This window comes from Gavia stellata, chromosome 8, assembly GCF_030936135.1.
Source record: "Gavia stellata isolate bGavSte3 chromosome 8, bGavSte3.hap2, whole genome shotgun sequence".
Taxonomy (NCBI): domain Eukaryota; kingdom Metazoa; phylum Chordata; class Aves; order Gaviiformes; family Gaviidae; genus Gavia; species Gavia stellata.
Window position 1 is genome coordinate 25971399 of NC_082601.1, and position 22314 is coordinate 25993712.

Below are 22314 nucleotides of genomic sequence, written 5' to 3' on the forward strand. Positions count from 1 at the left end.
TCTCTGAATACTAAAAAAAGGTTTGCATTTGAGTTCTAGTGGAGGATTTTTTAAATGTATCAACAGGGCTATGTTCTTTTTCAGTCATCTGTGTGACAGGATCACAAAAATGATATAACATTAGAGATCATTCTCTTTATCCCAGAAAAGTTATACAGCCTTCCTTAGAAAAAAAGGTGGGTGGGTAGGAATGAAGCCTGTGTTTGAAACTGAGGGAAGGAAAGAATGCAGAATTCTCAGTTCTTCCCTGTAAATTAATTTTATTGCACCTAAATCAAAATGTCAGCATGTAATTTATTTTCAGTTACTTTTATATACTGTATATTATACAGCTGTGATTTCATGTTGCATTTCAAAAATACATTCCCACAAAGTGTATTTCTAAATAGCAGAAAATGTCACAGTTCTTTTCACCTGAAGACACAGGCAACACCTATGGCCTAATATCTTTCTGAACCATTCTAGTATACAAATTGCTGTACCAATGGTATAATTCCCCTGGATTTTGTCGGTAACAGCAAGCAGTAATAAAAATTTAAGAAAAAGATCCAAGAAAGCCTGAAATGCTTTCTGGGTAGACTAAGGAAATTTTCTTCCTTCTTGTCAGATAGATAGGTCCTAGAATATGAAAATAACATTTTTTTGATATATCCTATTTATGTAAATGTTACTTTTAAAACCAGCTCTTGCCTATTGCATTGTTGCTGCTGTTTTTTTAGAAAGCTCTTGGAGGCCTTGATCTCTTGAGGCTATGAATTTCCATGAGTCAACCATGCATTATCATAAACAGGGCCTCACACACACACATGGTATTTTGTGAAAGAAGTAATAGGTGTGAGATGCTATGAGATTTCATTGGCATTGTATTTTAAAAACCCACATAACTTAATCTATTTCCTCAATAGTTACAAGTATATGAGGCCATTAAGCCTATATATCATACCATTAGAATAAGCAGTCATATTAATTTTACATTTTTGCAGTATAAAACATGAAAACAGTGTATATGCATGCAATTATAGGTACATGGAAGCTAGCTATTTACGCCTGAAGTTTGGTAGCTTGTAGATGCACAGTATTTTTATTATTGATGTACCAGAGAATGTTGGTCCATGTGACTGACTGACAGGTCACTAAATTTATATTTACATTACAGAATGTAGCAGGTTTGGGTAATTATGGTATCACATCAGATACCACTCTTTTTAAAAGTACTGTAATATATATTTTCATGGCAAGGTCATTGATTTGCATTTAGAGAGCTTCTAAGTTAGGCATTACTGAGGTTTTCCTTTTAACTGTTTGGGTGCTGCTGGACACTGCAGGTGCTTTACAATCCGGTCTCACCCTTCCATGGAACTACTAAGCATTCCACTGGCTCCAGAGGAATCATTCAGAGAACAAAGGCAGATACAAGGGAGGAAGCACTGAAGGAGCTTATACAGTGCCTACTTTAAAACCTCCATTGAGGTAAAAGAATGTGACATGAGGGCACAAAGGTATTTAAGCACCTGGCTGACTTTTTGTTTAAAAAAATACGTGTAAATAATACCTAGCTAACTGAGAAAATGGACCTTAACAATTCAGACGAATTCTGAAATGACCACTACCTGCACATCAACATGCATCATTGCATCTGAAAGCAGAAAAAGGCTCTCCATCCTAAACTCATTCCCTAATCCTGTAAAAATGTGTTTCTGTAACATCTCAGTACAAAATGGGCAGCATTTAAGTTCTGCAGCCAGTTTCAAAGATTCTTGCTTTTACCTAAGCCAAAGGTAACACTTCTAGAAGTCAAAAGTTGTGGCAGAGATATATCTAATGTAATGTTTATATTATGCAATGGCTAGATAAAGTTTATTAAAACTACCTTTCATGCTCCAAAAGAATGCCACTGCATTATGTAGCTACCTTAATGTTCATCCTGTTATATCTCTGGTTGCTATGGCAATATCCTCCTAGGTATTTGTAAGGTCACAAAAAGAAGAGCTAACCCCCTTACTCCCAGAATAACTAATGCAGCTCTGTTACTGGCTTGATGTAAATAGTCTCAGGTGACAGCAAACTGTACATATAGTCAATTACAACTGCTCAAAGGAAATGATTTGTTGTAAGAGCCACTGTTCAACCTCGGTGACATCAATGTTTCTATGGCAACAGTTGCCTCTTGCACTGCTTAGAATTGAGTATTGATCAAACTAGGGCTAGCACTATTTCAGAGACTTGCTACTTTTCTGTGTGGCAATTTACAATAGGAACTCATAACATCACTGTATATTTCAAGCCCCAAGGAACCAATTTAGCAGACAGTTACAGTAGAATATTAGCAGAGGTCAATAATGGAAGTCTGATTATAGTCCTAGGACAATTATTCAATGCTTTTGTTGTCTGCTCTTTCAACAGTCCACCAGCTATTAAAATTTTCAAATAATAATATTCATCCCTGAAGAAACTGCTGAATTAATTCATCTTCTATTTTAAACTTTATTTTTCATTGTTATGTTATCTATCAATAAAATTATTCAGCTATATTAGCCAAGCTCTGACCTCTCAGAAGTAAATAACTATTGATCAAGAAGTGGAGCTCTGATGGCATACTACAGGGTTTCCATTAATGGTCTTGTTGGTCCAGCAGATAAGGTGATTCTTGCAGGAAAGCAGACAGTGTAGGAGTAGCAAACAGCATGGGGCCACTCCTGGTGGTGAGCAGTAAGGCACACTGCTGTTCTGCATAGCGGCAAGATGGGCTTCTCTCCCAGTTCTGTCAGCAGTGAAACAGAAAAGCCTCCATAAAATGCGTTGTGTTCTAGAAATGGCACTAAGAGCTGTTTTACACCTCTCGCACACAATCCCTGCATCAGGGCATTCTGTCATTTCAGAGAGGATGAGGAGAGTTTTCATGTCACTCTGCTTTCCTTTATGAAAACAGATAAGGCATGGTTTTTTGTACGTTAAAGGGCAAAAATGGCCAATCTCAGAATTAATTAAGAATTTGTGATGAGTAATAGTACTGAGAATGTCAAGAGAATGATGTTACTTTAAAAATGGTTCTTCTTCATTTCTTGTGAAGGCTTACAGACTGAAGAGATTACTTGCTTCCTAATTTTAAAAATATCACATACAATAGCCTATGATTTGTCACTACTTTTGCTCCTACAGTAATTTTCCCTTATGCTTGAAACAGGGAAATGAAAGAAAACCCTTTGTGATGTTTACAATAATAAAGAATTTACTGTTTTTTATTTGTCTAACTGTATCAATTCACAGGTATTCACAAAATTAGCCTATGTGTTAACATGAGGCATTTTAAAAAATACTAACTTTCCTGTACTTCCTAGCTATTTGCAAAACGAGATCTCTATAGGAAACAAAGTTTGTCTCCTGTTCTTCCACCTAATTTAGTAGGTCAACCCAGAGATTTTAGTTCAGGCCCTTCTCCACGTAAATTGTGCCTCAGATGCACATACATTTTCATTCAAATCAATAGGAGTCAGACATATCAAAGGAGGAAATTATCCCCTTATTGAGTCTTCTTCTCCCAAGTAGATTTATGTAAGTCTTACACAGAGATAATGCAGTTAATTACCTTCCTCTTCTAGTACATCAGTGGGAAAATAGGATCCAACCATCAGGGACATTAAGTAGACAAATTCACCAGGAATTGAGAAAATTCCTTTTCTCACCTCCAAAAAGAGAGGGAGAAACTTCCAAGCTCAGCAAGACCTAAATGAAAAAGGGAATGAAGGGAAATGAGGGAATGAAGAAAAAATGAACAGATCATTTAGGAGGATAGTAAAATTCTCAGTTTGTCACCATTCTCATTTAACTTGTCATTGCCTCCCCAAAGAGGGTCAAAAAGACCAGGCTGTGATGTCACTAGGATACCCCCAGCAGCTTCCCCATCTTTTTTTCATTAGCTTCAGGCTGTGTTGTTTCCTGTCTATCTCAATGTCTAGCCAAGATTGGGGCCTGGATGAAACTGGTTGGCTGATATACAATCCAGAGCAGGCAGATGTTATACTGCAAACAGAAAACAAAACAAACAAACAGGCAGACTGAAAGGAGGTGGAACACATGTAACTGCCTTGTCAGTGGAGGACCAGTTGTAGCAACCTAAAAACTTTTTGGGAATCCTTTCTTTTTGCTTATCAAAGAGAAGAAAAAAGAAGTCTTAAGTGCCTTTCAAGTCTAGTATTGATTAAGGATAATGGGAACTTTCCATTGCAGCTGCAGAAGTCATTCAGGTTCCTGTTTGATGGCAAACAGTCATATGAGTTGTATGAAAGTGTCTAAAGACACTCTAGAAAAAATATGGTTAATAAAATGCAGAAATGGTTTGTTACTGAACATATTGCAGAAAGCGTAGTGCAATGACTGCCCCACTTTTTTCTAAAAAAGCAGTGTAAATCAAAGCTTTGTTTGACTTGTAAAACAGGTAGCTCTCCTATAGTTCGGGGTTGTTTTTTTTTTTTTTTTGTATGAATGGACTATGGCAGCTAAAAACTGCCGCGGTGTTCAAGTACATTGACCATTACATGGTGGAAACAAAGTGCACTAAGCAGAAGCATCAACCCAGCACAGTTTATATTATCATTTTTGTGGACTTTTGTGGGGTTTCGCTTTACAGACCATTTTCTCCTGCAAATCTGAAGTGTGCAAGTTGTACCATTCACTACATGGTGTTAAAGTGGCTAAAATTACAATGACTCCATACTTTAAATAGAAAATGGGATAGGGTGAAAGAATCAAGAAAAAGAGATCACAAATTCTAACACTATTTTAGGGTTAATGCCATCTGTTTCCTACTGGAACTAACAACTATATCTAGGTTGAGTTTTTAGGTTATTGTTCCATATAGGCATAGTCCTTTTTGGCATGCTGAATTAGACCTTGAAATGGTCAAGGAAGAAATTGACTTCAGTGAACGCAGGGACAGACTTTTAAAGCAGTTATCTGTGGTTCTGATCAATAAGTACATGGTTTATGTTCTTGACTACAGCATCTTGATTTAGAGAGCTCTCTTGTAGCCTAAGACATAGTATTCCTGCAATGGGATGAGCTACAGTGAAACAACATGGAGACCATGAGCTCACCTATCTATCATTTCTCACCACAGTCTGCAGGTAAAAATATAACACCTCATACTTTTTATATTTCTGTATATCACTGTACAATCAGCAGTACTTTCTTTTCACCAAAACCTACTTGACAAAAATTGTAAAATGTGAAAAAGCAGTAAGTCTTTCACGCCGCAGAAATACAATCCACATCAAGCCCAGCCTTTAAGTGAGCCAATCATCCAACTGGAAGATACAGGCTGTCAGAAGTGCTTTAGACAGACTGCTTTTCAATGTTTTTGAATTTCCTTGTGAGCTGATATTACACAATAGCCATCAGAATCAGCATCAGAAACTAGCACCAGAGGTGCACCATGAGATACCACTTCTGGATAAATTAAACTACCCACATGCTAGCAGTTTAATATTCATGGTATTCAGTCCTGTTCACCAACTAGAAAGAAATGGTTATACACTGAGAATGAATTCTGAATTCATATTAGAAAGAGAGAAACCCTAACAACTCACAGTAGTTACAGTTGAGGAAGGATACACTTTCCACTCGAACAGCCATGCAAGAAGAGCAGTCAGTCCTCTACTGTTTTACAATAAAGATGACATTTTACTCTGCATTTCAAACCAGTGTAACAGAGATGGGCTTTTACCCTTTCAGCCTGCACAACACCAGTGCTATTCTTCTCACCTCTGAGTAGTTTAGAGAAACAACAGTTAAAAGCCTGAGAAAGAAACAAGGATGTGAATGACTCTCTTGTACCTTTGTTTGATGAGGTTTCAGAAAGGCAACATCCTCAAAACCAATAAATCAGAACAGCCAACAGAATCAGAAGTTACCTTTGAAACATATTCCTAAACTTCAGCTTACAGAAAACAAATAAGCGACATAACAAGGGAGCTTACATACGCAACTATAAAAAGATATGAAATGGGATCTTACATGCATAATTGTCAATATCAAACTTGATATATAGCTATATCTTGAGTTTCTACTGGAAACTCAACAGATGTCAATCCCCTTGCAATTAAATGCTTATCACAATAAAAGGGAGCAAAAGAAACTGATGTACCAGAGGTTTATTTTTAAGCATTGTGCTTTAAACTGCTTGTGTATCAAAAATAAAAATTAAAAACCACATTTTACCATTGCACATCAGGAAAAAGGAGAAAATCTTGTTGAAGTCTGCCCAGTAAGCACTCCAGAAGAAGCCTTCTAATGGCAAAAGCACTATAAAACTCCTTTGAAATAGCACTATTACAGAACTGTTTTAACAGGAAAAAAAAGCTCAGTTTCTCCATCTATAACTAGAAACAGTAATAAATTTAAGATGGAAAAATCCTAGGGATATTCCACGTGTTTGATTTCAAACATACTGTGTTTGTTACAAGCCCCTCAGAAGGAAATGCTACAGCTAAGACCGTGCAGGCTCTGTAACATTAGGAGCCCCTAAAGGACTGGCAATATGAAGACTTTGAGAAAATCTCAGAAAGGCAGTTAGAAAAATCCCTCTGATTAACTGCTTATTTTTTTCCTTCACACTGAACTGGGCAAGTGATTAAGTACTGTCAAGTAGTTTTTTAGGGCTTCTAGGCAACTTGCTTCTTTTGATTAGGAGATTTGCTAAAAGTAAAATAAAAACTGAATAAGCTTGCATGTGCTAAAACCCCACATTCCTATGTTCTTCACTCTGGCTTTGGTAACATAGGTTAACACCCAATCCACATATTTCAAGGTCAGAAGGGACCACTGTGATCATCTAGTCTGAAGTGCTGCAAAACACAGACCATACAATTTCACCCAGCAATTCCAGTGTCTAGCCAAGTAATTTGTGGCTGAACTAGAGCATATCTTTTGAAAAGTTAGCCAGCAAGCTCTTAAGCATTTGCGGAACTTCATTTGCTTGAGTATGTTCGTTTAGCTCACTTGAGTAGATGTAATTGTTTAGGCTTATGAGTGTTCAGGGTCAAAACGCCAAGCAAACAAAACTCAGCTGCCAAAACCCCAAAAGTTTTCCATTATTAGTGAGGGAAGGCATTGTTTTGATTCACAAAGCTCTGGGTCATTCTTGCAAGATATAAGTTTTCTTGAATTTGATAGGATCTGGAATATTTAGAGCTTAAAAAAATCCGTCTCAGCAATGGCAAAATCCTTTGGCTGACCTCACAGGCAAAGACACACACACAGATCATAATTTCCACAGATTTTGGAAGGAGCAAACACTTGCCAGCCTCTAAAAAGTAATCCTGAAAGTGAAAAGAAAAATAAAAAGGGAATAAAAAAAGAATACCCAACACATCTTTTATCTTTGGATATACACATACAGCTTCCCCACAAATGAAGGGAAATCTCATCTACCTGTTTAAATCATCATCCAACCCATTTGCACAGACTGAAACAACTTTATTTTATTCTGATTATTTAACTGTGTTCTCAAACTCAGAGGGAGGATCAAGCTACAAAATATGTTACATTTCAGACAAACACTTAATAATTTGAGTACAGTCCCAACTAGGTCTTTGGTATAGGCTCAGCTCTGAGCATAATGGAGCTTCATTTCAGTAAGTCAAGCCCTTGCTTTTGTATGAGAGGTTTCACAATAAACATGTCATCTTTTCCTGAAAGGTGAGATGAGGCCAATTTCTTCATGGAAAGAGTAGAAGCAAAAGAAGTACCAGTAGAATGACAAAGTACTGTAATAAGTCAAAACATATAGATAGGTTCTATCTCCAACCCTGCTACAAACATGGAAAATCTCTTCCTTTTCTTCATGTCCATTTCCAAGGTTTGTTCTGGAAATCTAATTAAAACTGCAAGCCCAATTAAAACTGTAAGCTTTCCAGAGCAAAGCCTATACTTGCTGTGATTGTGCCTGCATGACATACTAGTAAGTACTAGCACAAGTATTTAATGTTGCTTGCAGTTATCAAAACCAAGTCAGATGAGAACAAAAGTGAGGAGGAAGGTGATAAAACCTTCTGAACTAAGGTAATTTGAAATACCCCGGGGGAGTAGAAAGCTAAGATGCTAAGAACAATAGAAAAGTGGGAAGGAGAAAAAGTTGGGAAAAATGGGAGTGGTGTTGAAGTAGATGAGACAAATGCTGAGTGGAGATTTTTAAAAAATCTAAGCTTGAAGTCAAATACCAGAATGGTATTTCTTGACGGGGGTCATTTGCAATGTGTTGCATCACTGTGCCACAGTAGGATATTACATAGCTAAAGCTTTGAAGACAGTGCTTGGCATGCCAGTATGGAGCCTGCCTTCACCGTTATTACTGAAGGAGGATGTTCTTATTTGCCTAGTGCAATGCATTATACCCATAAATTCCATCCACTCAGCAAGTCAAATTAATGCTAACCTACAAGATATGTGAGTTATGGGTTTAAATCAGTCACTTTTTCAGATATACTGCAACCTAGTTTCTATCCAGGTTTGCAATATATTCACCATTCAAAATACCCTGCAAACATTCTTCAAGATGCGTTGTTTGTGGAGGTGTCTTACTTTTGTCAGCAATGTAAAGATGTAAAGAATACAAGATCTAATTTGTGTTGCTCCATGATCACCACCAATGAAACTGAAGGCTGCCAAAACATTCCAGTGCCATGGGAAAATGCACCCAGCTGAAACGCACTAGTTATTTAGTCACATAATAGTAAAACCTACTACTTTCCATCATGAGTAGTTTGCACCGGGATTATGTGACAATGTGAAATCTTTTCAGCTGATAGCAGAAAGAGAAAAGCTGATGAATTATGGGTGACTCTTTAATGGTGTATGGTAAAATTAAGGTCTACTTAATGGTGACGTGTAAATTTTCTCCACTTATCAAATTGTCCTATTTTACATAATATTAAGCATTTGTGTGCATAATCAGTTATGTGCTATAATATGTATGTATCAGTTATCAAAAATAGTTTTGAAGGTAACAAACTGATTCCTCTAGTTGCAGAGCTACACCTACTGGAATCATTTTAGATGAGAAAGCGGTAGGAAAGACAAAAGGGTAGGGAAAATTCAGAATACAGAAGTTTCCCCAGAGGGAATGCAGGATATAGATACATTTCTACAGCATGTGCCACTCTTTTGTCAATATTTACCCAGCAAGTGGAATGATAATGTGCAGTCATTATTAAACTCAGCCTTCTAAAAGAATAGTTTCTGGCTCTTGATGCAGTTGTTCTGTATAAATTATGCCAGGGATTATGCTTCAATTGTGCCACTGGCATAGTTATTTCAGATCTATGTCTTGTTTCCAGATGGTTCATCTGTTTGTTTCTTTAATATATTCAAGATTCATTGTGTTTGCCACAAATTTACAGATTTTTAATGTTGGTTAGTCAGATAAATCTGATCTTAGACAAAGGATAAAGAGCTAACATCTGTAGGTTTTCCTGCTAATGCTAACTTTAAAATTTCCCTAATCAGTGAAGGCACAATAAAGTTTTTGAAAGATTAGCCAAACATTAGAGGTTTTCTTGCTCATCAAATATTGTAGGAAGCAAAACAGATCTGCTCAGTTTTACCAAATGATTTCTTTCAGTGCAGGAAGCTAAGACATGCATGAAGCTAGCCATAGCCCATATTTTTCCTGCCAAGTTTCAGACTTTTCTTCCCACTCTTGAAACAAACAGCATTCATACAAGACCGATTCTTATAGTCATCCCTTCTAAGCACTTCATGGCATTTATTATTGCTTTTCTGCAAAAAAAGCTACTGCTTTCATGGACAGGGTAAAACGTAATCAACAACAGGTCTCAACTCCAAGCTGTGTTTTCAAGCTTTCATAGTGGAACTCCATAATATCACATGTTTTCCCCTTGTATCTTCCATACATTTCTTATGAGACTGTTCACAAAGGACAGAAAGGGATCCATCATTTCTACATGAGCTGTGCATTTTTGTTACATGTTTTTAGGTACAGGAGATGTTAAAAGTGCCTACTAAAATAAGGATACCATTTACTGGCTACTGTCTACATACAGCTTGGATTCCCAAGGCTCATGGTCTAGTTAGGCAATTGAGGCAAATAATTACTATCCCCAACACACAGGTAAGAAGTGGGCATAGGAGGGTGACTTGCCCAGGTCAAAAGGAGACTGTGGGAGACATTCAAATGGAGCTCAATTCTCCTGAGTTCCAGTCCAATGCATCTTACTTTTTTTACTAGATTATGCTAGCAAAGGAATGGGGAGAAGTGTGAAATGTTAAGAGCTTTCTCTGATAGACAGGAATATACTTTGTAAAAATGTTGAGGAAAACAACATACTCTGAATGCTAAGTTTTGTGTTTCACAAACAGAAACTCAAGAAACAGATCTGCATGGCATAGCTGTTTGCAGAAAACACTGAGCCATAACCTCTGATTATCAAGTCCCACAAGTTTTGTTAGCAGTGTGAAATGACATTTATCCCCAAATTGTAGCATTCCCACTCCTATTTCATTATTAACTAGTACTAAATGCTGATTAAGATGCAGAAACCAAGCTAAATGTTCTGGCCCACATGTCAGAGAAAGGATTATACTGCAGCACAGACCACAGGTGAATAAAAGTAATTTCAGAGATAAGTCCTCACATACTGCTGCATTTTCATGTGCAGCTGCAATGTGGCCTTTGCTTATCAAGGCAGTGCCTCCAAATTTTAGCAATCTTCATGTCTTCATGTAATATATATTACTTTATGGAACATATTCTAGCTATGGATTTCTACTCCTCAGCTACCTAGCAGTTTCGACTTCCAACTACCACCTGTCATGCTGTATTTCCCTCTCCAAGCCCTGTCACCTTCATAGGCCTCACATCTACTTGACTACCTCATTCTCCCTAGAGAAATGCTACTCAGCAAACTATTCTGCCAGACATGTATTCTCTCATAATTTTCCTAAACTCGTTACTAACTAGTTAGTTGATATCCAACAACCCAACCTCCTGTTTAAAAGCAACTGCCACTCCTCATCACCAGCTATGTACCTCATTAGCAGTGGGAAAAATCTAGACTTCTCCTTACTGCTTTTAGCAGAGTTTGAATGTACTTCCATAACTGGAAAGTCTGGTCAGGTGTAGGAGCAATCAAAGAGGCTGGATGGTTGCTCAGCCATTATCCAAGAGTTTATATGCAAATTGCAAAATGATTATAGTAAAAGCTACAAAACCTCTAGGAAAGGTTTCCTGTAGTAAATGTTTTCTGGAAGGTAAGTCTTGCTCTTCTGGTTAGAAGCTACTTAATTTTAGAGGGGCTTGCTGGTTTTTGGGCTTATGCCTAGAATAAGAGGATTTTGAAGTGAAGCTTCAGAATTATATAATTTTGAACTATTCTTTTCAGGTCAGGTGTTAAAGCCCACCCCTGACAAGAAAAACTGGAAATCTGCGCATAGTTCAAGTTCTGCTTGGTTAAATAGCATATAAAGCCAGCTAGCTTTTCCTGCAATTCCTATGTTTTTTCCAAGTTATTAAATTTCAACCATTGTGTTGGAAAACCTTTAGAAAATAAGAAATAACTTAGCTTCTTGGAATCTCCATCTCTCAAGTCATACAAATAGTAGCAAATGTTGGACAGGGTTGACAAAATTTCTTTCATACTCCTATAAAACCCTTAGGTTTAATTGGCAGAACCATGTCTTTGATCTTTTAATGTGGAGTGGTTCTGGAATTTCACAATCCTGATATATTTGTCAGATACAATGAAGTCAAAAGCCACAGCAAACTCAAGCAACGCTGTTCCTCAGTACTTAGTACTAGAAACACTGCATTAAGCAAGGAAGCCATACACTTGGGGTTCTGTCATCTAAAAAGCTTCGATCGCCCATACCTAAAATAAAATGCCACACATTTGCAGAATACTTGTAGAATCTGTGCAAACATCAGTGACTATACCTTTTTTGCCCAACAGTATTTTCAGGTCTATTTTTTGAGATAAAGAAATGAGGCAAAAAAATATCTTCAGCCTTTAAAAAATGCTAAAAGTTCCTAGAGCTTATTTGTACATGCATATCATTAATCAGTGGCATCATTAAGGATTGCACGTAAAGTTGCACTTGCAGTTATACTGATAAAGTTTTAGGTCAGGAAATGGGAGGTTAAATCAAGTGCTTAGTAAAATAATTCAAGTCACAAAGAAAGCTTTGGACCCAAAACAATGAAAATGAAGCTCTCCCATTCCCCTGTCCTGGGCCTCAACCCCAGGAATCTTTGCTCTGTACTTGACAATCTTTTTTTCAAAGCTTAAAAGAAGAACAAGAACAATTTTTGCAGCCACAGAAGCATGTTCACTCTTCTCCAAATAGTACATTTGCAATTCATCAGTTAACATTCTGTGTTAGATAATGGACCATTAACACCATTCACCTGCACTGTGATGAAAATGATATCTCCACTTGCTATTTGAATAAGGCAACAAAAGTAACAGAGTCCACGTATGGTTTTAAATATCTATCTATCAGCTCACAGTGGCATGTCACAGCAAGAAGGCTGAACAAATATTCAAAAAAATTGTTGCTTAATGGGGAGAAATACAGTAACATTGTTTATAGTAGGGCAGTAAGTTCTTACAGGCAAAGTAAATTACAAACAGATTTTTCAATGACATTTTAAGACTTCATATTAGATTGTTATATACTGTTCAAAAATCAATTTTGCATGGAATTTTTGTGAGTGTTCCATTATTAATAAAGCAGCAGTAGGCAACCCTGGCTGCACTCTCACAACAGCAACACCTGATGGGGAAGAACGCTGCCATGCATAATCATTGCTCTAAAGGACTCAGCCCTGCATTCTCTGCACAGAGAATCTCTACCTGGGACTGGGCCCTTATGCCATCTGTAGTCAAAAGAATGTCAAAGGCTGGGGAGGAGGTGAATTATTGGTACATCTCTGCAGGTCTTCACTTTACCTGACTCAAAGTAATTTAACTTCTATGGGGATTAAATTCATCCACAACCTTGTACAATCAAATTCAAATTGAAATTCTCATAGACACCAATTAGAAAAATGTATGAGAATTTAAAAAAAAATATTTACATAGATACAGAATGGGTCTAAATTATTTACTATTGTTTATATTATGCAAAGACAGTTACTTTTTTTTACTGAACAAGTCACCTTTTTATCTAACTCACCCTGGCTCCTGCATCTTTCCGTATCATTTATGTAGATGCCATGGTTTTGATTTCATGAGTAACGAGAATTGGGATATCTTTATCCTAGTAATGTAATGTAATCCACATCTATCTTGAACTACAATTCCCACTATGCATCTCATCTTCAATTTCTATATGCCTGAGAATACTGCAGATCTCACTTTAATTTAGGACACACTGAAGCATATGTTTGACTTTAAGCACACGTTTAAGTGCTTTCACAATCAGACCTGGAATGAGGCTTTCACAATGAGGAAATGAAATGCAGAGCTAGATTCAAAATATTGAAGATTAAAGTGCTTTAGGAAAGTTAGCAGACAGGAGAGACTGCTTTTGCCCTCAAAAGCAACACTGCTTCATTGCCCAAGGTTTATGTGACCTGAGGTTTTCTTCTTTTAAATGAAGAGTTAAATGCTCTTTCCTTATGTTTTCAAATTAGTAATGAAAATTTTCTGATAAAGTCCATCTAAATAAGAAATTCCCCATACTAAAGAAAAATCTCATAGGCCAACATTATTATATAGTATATTAAGTAATAGAGAAGTCTGTGTACCTTGATTGGCTGACAGATGAAATCTGAATAGTGCCTAATACAACATAATTCATTGTTCAGAATTTATGAGGCTCATCATCATTTAATTAACAATATAAATATTAAAAAACATTTTCTAATAAAATTTTATAATTGTAATAAGACACTCCGCTATATGAATTATAGAGTATTAATTCACACCCAGTTGTGTTGAAACTGGGTATGAATGAATAGATCATAATTCACAACTTGTCATGTCCTAGTGCTGAAAATAAAAATGCAGACAAAATAAAGTGGAATAATACCTTGCAGAGACAAATTAGGTAAAATTCAAGTTATTAATATAATTTATTGTTCCAGCTCTTTATTAACCAGTTTCTCACATATTACATGATGCTTAATCTCATAGTCCTTACACATGGAAAACATCTGCTTCAGCAGACAGTGATGTGATGGTGATGACTTCAGAGATCTTGCCAGGAACACTAGTAGAGATGCTGAGATTTGCACCAGCCAAGAACTTGGCTGATTAGCTTAATGAGCAATTTTTTCTAGTGAAAGGACTCCAAAACAATGGATCTTAACAAGTAATTAGGCTGACTGACATGTTTTCATAAATTCAAATCATAAATTGATTTGTCGAATCTACAATTTAACCAGAATGCTTCAAGAATCTTAGTTGAACCAGACTAATATTTATGGTCAAAAAAGGGACCAAAAGAACAGAAAACTCAAAATGCCTTTACAGTTTCTAACTAGAAACTTTTTATTTTTAATTTCAAACATGTTTCTCTTTAGTTTGTGAACACTTTTAAAAGTGTGTACATGTTAAATAAAATATTTTCATTTGTTCTGTGAGCCAGAATGTCAGTTATTTCCTAGCTCTGGTTAGAAAATGGAGGTTTTGGTCATATATATTTAAAACACTCAATACGCAAAAAGTTTCCAAAGTCTCAACTTGTGTGAATTTTAGGGATGCTTGAATTTGAACCAAGGTGAGTCTTGGAAATCAGCCATCCAATTCTGGAACAGCTGATATTAAGCTTCATCCAAGTCAAGATAAAATAGAGTGATCCAGCCAGTTTCACTAAAGTTCCTCTCAATGTGCACCCCTTGTCTACGTGCAAGAAGGAATGTTGGAGTACTGTAAATCCAACACAGAAATTAAGAGGAATCCAACCTTTATTCTGGTTCTTGCTGAGTGCAACCAAAGTACAGGGATTCTATCCCTGCTTCACATGGGCCACAAAAGATGCCTTCTTTCAAATGCTTGCACAATGCTCATCATGTGACCCAAGCATTTCCACTAATGACAAATGACTGGACATGCATCCATCCCATGGTGGACTGCATTTTAGCCACATAAGGAGGGCATTTCCTGTCACATTATAGAGAAGTGTGTTAGGGCCCCTGGGAAAGAAATCAGATTGCAAGAACAATTCAGCTGTCTGTAATCCACTTTCTACACATCTGAAGAGTTCCAAGAAGGGCCACATAGAATGAGCAATGGGTCAAACATAATTTTCTGTTGGACCAGATCCAATCATGACCCATGGACTGTGACAAAAGATACCACAGACCCAGTTTCCCTAAGACATGCTTCTTACCACTGGAAAGCTCCATATTGCCCCTCCTCTCCAGCGCATGCTAGTTCTTATGTCATTTCCCAGTGATCTCCTCCACTTCTCTCTGCAAAGACTCTGAAATAACTGGCACTGCTAAAATTTACAGACAACTGTGTGGCTACTATAACTGTAAATCTCTATCCCTCTCACCCCAAGAAAAGAACTTGATGCAAGCTGGAAAACTCAGAGGAATGGATTACATTAAATCAGTGATAACTCAGTTCTTGCTCAAACTTCTCTGAGGTATGAGAAGAGAGAACAAGAGAACAGGATGCTATTTCTCAACATTGGCTCTTTGTATTATTAGGGTGGCTGAACACCAAGGGGGAAATCTTGGCCCTTGCAAAATTAGTGGGAAATTTGCCACTGACTTCAGTGGAGCCAGGATTTTACCCTGGGTGAGCACAGTTCCCATATGTGCTTCCATAATGAAAATTAGGAATGATTTGCCTGGTAGCATATGGAATCCATTCATGCATTATGAATAATATTATTATTTAAAATGGAAGATAAATGTAAATTAACTACTATATTCATGCATGCCTTGCACATCTCAAATATAGAACATGGGAATGAGTATCCATTACATTCTCTTCTTTTTATCTGTATTAGGTAAGAGTTTAAAAAGTTGGTTGGGGAAGAAACTTACAGGACATGGGAAAGGTAACGAGTAACCTATCAAATTCTTTTCTAAGTTCTATAATGGTACAAGCCAGGTTGCCTGGGTTCTGGATTTCCTGTTGCCTGTCAGTTTAAATGGATCTTTAACATTACTTAATGACAGGTTTTCTGTTTGTGAATTAATTTTACTATTAAAAGAAATATATTTGAAGGAATAAGAATGGAGAAAAAGCCGAAAAAGGGAATCTCATCCCTCATGGCTCTGTACTGCTTGACCTTTCCCACCAGAAAAATTATTCTGCCTCTTTGGAAACATGGCTCAGTGCCATCCCCACTGCAGACATGGTTTCAAACTGCCTTGGAGTTGTGCCACGAGGAACCTCTGGCTTATTATACAGGACGGATGCCAGACAAACTGGCTGAGGTGTGGTTGGGTTTTATGGACTTCCAATTTGAAAGTTATGCTATACATAATGTGATTAGATCTGACTGGAATGTTATTCCTTATTTTCTTTTATTGAAGTTTAATTGTTTCCTTATTCCACTGTCATCTCTCCATTTGACTAACACTTGTGTATCGCTGGTAAGCTATAATACTCAGCCTGGCTTTGTCTTTGTACACCACTGCTCTGTGGACCCTTTTATGTTCGCTCAAAGAAAGAAAAAGAGAAAGAGAGAAATTATTCAAAAAGCAAATTCCTTTTTAAGGCTCAGTCCTAAAGTTTTTGCAGAAATCCTGCCTGCAGCAAATGTTTTACCTGAAGGAAGATAACAAACATAAGCCATCAATCATACAAACAGACCTCATTCTCACTAATAGGCATACGTAGTTTAGATGGCCATGGCATTTGTTTTTTAGCTCCTAGTTGTGCATTCTGATCTGCACAAGCAGATTGCTGCACACATCCCATAGAGCTCTGTTTCCTCTGAGTAGGTACAGTGACCATACAGTTTGACCAAAATAAAAGATAAGGACCTTCATTCACATGTTTTTTATGTTGGGATCAAAAGATTTTATATTTGCCTTATTCCAATCTAGCAAATTAGTTTGGCTAAACAAGCTTCTGAGATGAATGAATTACTTCTGTGCAATTTGGTGCCAGGAACATGTTATGAAAATAAACTATATAAGATTTACAGATATTCACAATTTCTACTGTCAGAATGAGTGACTAATTATAATGTGTTTGCCTAACTCAAGTGCCAATTTACCTCATCTGCTCTTCCCACTAGTAGTGATCAGTTGGACATGCCATCACATGGCATGGTTTGTCTTAAGGTACACCAGATCCTTCTGCCTCTCGTAAGCTCAGGTCTGTACCTGCCATTAATATTTTATCTTTATATATGTCCTGTTCCATTCCACCTTAAATTAATAGCTTGCAAGGATTATTGACAGGTGATGGCCAAAAGAAAACGTTATGGTTTGGTCTAGTACATACTGTCCACACTTCCAAACCCCTCAAATAATGACAGAAGTCCACAGGCTTTGTGGGTACACAACTAATCCTCAACTCTAAAATTTATTCAAGTACATCTAAACTTGGAAGCTTTTTTCCCAAGGAAACTAGAGAAACTCGTAATGAGGATGTACATTTTTATGCCTCCTAGCCTATTGTGTCTCATAGGCATACATGTATTTCTTGATTATTTTTTGGTAGAGGTGGGAACTAACTGGCTCAATAGCTGTAAATAAGGCAGACTTTCCCTAAGTGGAGAAAAACAAAGTTGATCAGATGCTATAGCACTAGTATTTAGCATTAATTAAAAAATCTCAAAGACACAATTTTCTTTTATAAAACAATAACTTGAAAAAGCCAATATATGACTAAACAGCTTCATACAAATGCCACGTTTACAGTGCCACCGGAACAGAAGTCATAGAATTAAGTTGGGCTGTCCTTGACTGTGTTTCCTCAGGAAGCTAGTGCTGAGTTGGGGGCAGGGGGGGAGATGACACAATTTTAGTTCTATTCTTTTCTGTTTGTTTGAATTAAAAGATTTTTGTCTTCTATAGCACAATAGAGACAAAAATGTAGGTATCTGAAAGTCAAGCTGTATGCTTATGTCATAATTTAACCTACTTAGTTACATATGATATGGAAAAATCACTTTATTAGAAGTGTTTATATAGAAGACTGCAAAACCTTGTTTTGAACACCCAGTGTCAGCACTAGCAAAACATGGGCTAATATGCAGTCCTTGCCATTGTTCAGTTCAATTCCTCATAATATTGTTCCTTGCCTATAATGTCCATGATTCTCATATCACTGCTTTTCTCTTTTCCCTAGTGCTCTGTGACCTTGCTTTACTATCCAACAAACCAGGAGAGCTAGCAGGATGCCTTTATCAGCAACAATAATTTCAAATGAATGTTAACATACCCATTTCCTGTCTGTCCTGCCCTCTTCCCCCCCTCCCTTTGGCTATGATTTATTAAAATGATTTTCATTGAGTGCATGTGGACCCCTGCCTTCTACTGGAGAGTATCAGATGGGTTCAACTGTGTGTCGTAAACCTCATTCCTTCAGCAAATAAGAGAAATACTCTAGTCTTTCTTGAGGAACTAGTCATAGTTAGGAAGTAGAAATGCCTTTGCTGGGGCTATGAAGTTCCAAGTAGCCATGGTATGCAGCACAGCGCCAACAGCAAAATTGCTACGAGGTCATGTATTTGTTAAAATAAATGTTGTTTTCTATCCAAACCTCAAGTGACATTATAACAAGGTTTTACTGTTCCTGCTGTCACTTTGCATTAAAAGTCTTAGACCAGTGAAGAAAGGCAGAGCTGAGGAGTAGAGGACAAGTAAGGAAGTGCAGAGACACTGTGTAAGTTCATTTTTGGTGGCAGAGAAAAAAATATTTCAATGGCTGAACAAAGCAGGAGAAATGCAGATAGAACTGTAAACTATAAAGTTCTGTCTCAGCCTTGAGTGCACTAATAGACCTTAACTGCCACACCTGGAGCATCCACACACCCCTGCCCATGGGCTCAGGAGCCTCACTTAAGCTCAGGGCTGGGCACCCACTCCTTGCCTGAGGTACACTGTAAGTGTATTTTTTCCCAGACGTACACCTGAATTGTTGCTTGACTTTCCCAGACAGACTCTCAACTGGACTTGTTACTTTGCTTTTGCCTTGGTCATCACTGGTCTCTCAATAGGACCTGTTACTGTCACCACTCTGCTGCACTTTCCTGTCTCAGGTGCTATATGAATTTGCCCTGTCAGTGAAGTCATTGCTTGGCCTCTGTTCTGACCACCCTTGGCTTCCTCCTCCCTGAGGGAGCAGCTGGCCCTCACTGCAGTAGAGAAGAGGGAGTTCTCCTCGGGGAATGCATCCTGGAGGAGAACCAATAAAGGCATGCTACATACCCGAGAAGAGGAAGGAAAAGACCTGTGCTTCCCACTCTATTTCATCTCCTCCAATCCCTGTTCAGAGACAGAATGATCTTCCCTACAAGGATGTGAAATGTGTTTCATGAATTTCTGAAAGGAAGACAAAGGCAACTGTAGACTCTTGCAGTCTCCATATTGCTGGCAGTCATGCAAAAAAGTTGCTGGCAAACTGCATGGGAAAGCAAGCAGTAAATACATGCCAAGAAGTAAAAATAAAAATAATGACGGTTCAGGCTTATTCAGTTTCCATAGTATCAGAAATTTTAGCCAACAAGACATCATTACTTACCTGAGGTAGGATCTCCAGTAGCATATCAGCCGTTTTACCAAGCCCCTGTCAGATATTACCATAAAATAATTACCTACATCTAAAAAAAAAGAAGAAAAAAAATGCCCACACAACAAAAAAACCCCACCCACCATAATTTGAGGTTCATTGCTCTCATAGAGGGAAGTGAATAGTCAGGAAGATGTCAGAAACTGAAGCTGTATAAAGAACATATTCTTAACTAAAATCTAAAGGACACCACATACAAACTGGGAAGGAGTCTTGAACTTGACAGTACTGATAGTTCTGCAATTATATTGTTATGATGAACAGGCTAGCCATAAGTGGGCATAAAGAGATCCTCATAACTTATTATAGATGAGTAAAAATAAGGCCCAGAAGATGGAAGTGATGAGAGAGCTCCACCTCTTTCAGCTCAAGCAAAGAGGCTTTACTTTTCTAACTGATGGTAGAATAGAAACGGAAAAACATTCAGATCACCTCTTAAGACCAAAAAAGAAAAAAAAAAAAAAGGATATTGCTTGTGTCTTTTGGCACGGGTCAGTAGAATTCTCTTCCCATGAGACGTGGAATGGCTGCACAACTACTCTGAAATAGTTTTTATAGCATCTGGGAGCTGTTCTGAGGCCTACTAACCTGAGGGTTGATGCTTGGTTTGTGAATCTCCACTGGCATGGCAATACTAGTCATGTGTCTCCTGGCATGACCTCATTCCAAACATCCTTCTATACATTCAAGTGACACTTTGTTCCATTCAATTTTTTTTTGTAAAAGCCAAAAGCTTTGACCAGGATGTGGGAGGACTCTGTATTTTTATTCTTCTCAGATCTTAGCACACAACCCACAGAAAAGAAAGAGCTGAAATTACTTGTTTGTTTCTTTTATTAAAAATAAAAAAGTTTACAGCTGTTGATCTGTCAGTCATTTTCCCTGTTAAATGTCAACATACATCTGAGGTTACTAAAAATGCAATATCCAAGCAAGATCCAAAATAAAAAATAAAAAATGTGCATGTTTAACAGACAGTCCTGGTTTCCAGCCTCCTTAAAGTAGCCTTTTTCCTCTCTCCCCAGATTCTTTTCCTCTGTTGTTGTTCTCGCTATCACTTGTCATTACAAAAAAAAACCCCGTTTCCTTTTTCACAGAAGCTAAAGAAGCTTCATTAAAAAGGATATATCTTCTAAAAGCAGTACTTCCAAGGTGTACACAGTCTCTGTATCAAGAGTCCATGTACCCAAAGCAAGGACTAATGTAAATGGCAGTGACAGGGAGACCCTTCTGCTCCTGGCTAGGGCCTGCTTTTCCTACAAAGATAAATAATCCAAAAATTATTTGCCTCTTTATGATTGTTCTGATTGGATTTATTGCAAGAGAATGTTGTACTGAGTGCATGCTGTTTGTTTAGCAATAGACTGTAAAATAGAAAACAAACAATTAAATAGCAAAGATGCTCATCTTTCAAACAAGCATACTGGAAAGATGTTCTAGCACATTCTGTCCTCTGCAGCCAAATTAATTGGTGTTTTGAAATAATGAAGCTTCCTGGTAATTCCTGTGTAAATTCTTAACTTATTCTACAAAATATCTAAAATGTGTATCAACCATAAAGGTGTGGCACTGTCGTCTCCATGCATGTTCGCAAGCTGGGAATATAAACAGCTCTGCATATTTTTTTTCTTAAACACACTCACAGTAGATTGGTCGCTCTGTTTAGTTTGTCTCAAACCAAGAAACCTTGTCCAAGCAGTTTCTCATGAGCTGAGGTCGTTGTGAGGTTTAGGACTTACCACATAATATGATCGGGTTTGTGCTTTCAATTTACTGTATAGTGATTTTAGTACTTAAATATCAGACTATCTCAATGTAGTTGTATGCATTCCCGCTCGAACAGTTCAGATCAATCAGCCATATATTGCTTTTTCTATTTCTCCTAAAATTATTACATTTACATGCTACCAGAACTCACAATAGCAAGAGCTTAGGGGGAGAAATTGATACAACTAATGAAATACTGAAAATGAAATAATTCCCTCAAAGGACAGCATTTCTAGCAAAGTTTTGTTCTGTGGTGAAACAAAACTACAGCTGTCAAAAATATGGCATCCTAACCCCTTAACAAATTTTTAAAATACCATCTGCAGGCAATGCAGTGCAGATAAACAGATGTCGCAGAAGTACAAAGCCCAAAGAAGAGAAAATGGTTTGACAGTTCTAAGGTTAATATGTCTGAAAAAAGATAACATATGCTTCTCTGATGAAGAGAAAGAGAGACTGCGAAATATAACAATTGCTAATGTTTATAAATAGCTATTGAGTAACTAACATGCACTTAATACCTGCATTCATTGTTGTTTTGAGTTTCCTTAAGAACAGTAAGTAGATCAATTAGAGAGGACTACAAGTTCAGCATCTTTCTGTGTAGCATTAGTTGTTTAGTTTAACTGGAGAAGGTCCCTACACTATCTTTAATCTCCTTGTGGGGTTTTTCGTCCCCTGTCCAAGAACTCCTCTCATTAAAGTGAACTCTTTTGAAATATGCAACACTGGCTAGCTCAGTTCCACTTACTAATGGTCCTGAATTGATTCTTAATTAGTTGCAGTTTTGGTCAGAATCCCATTAAAATAGCTGAGTGCTCCAACA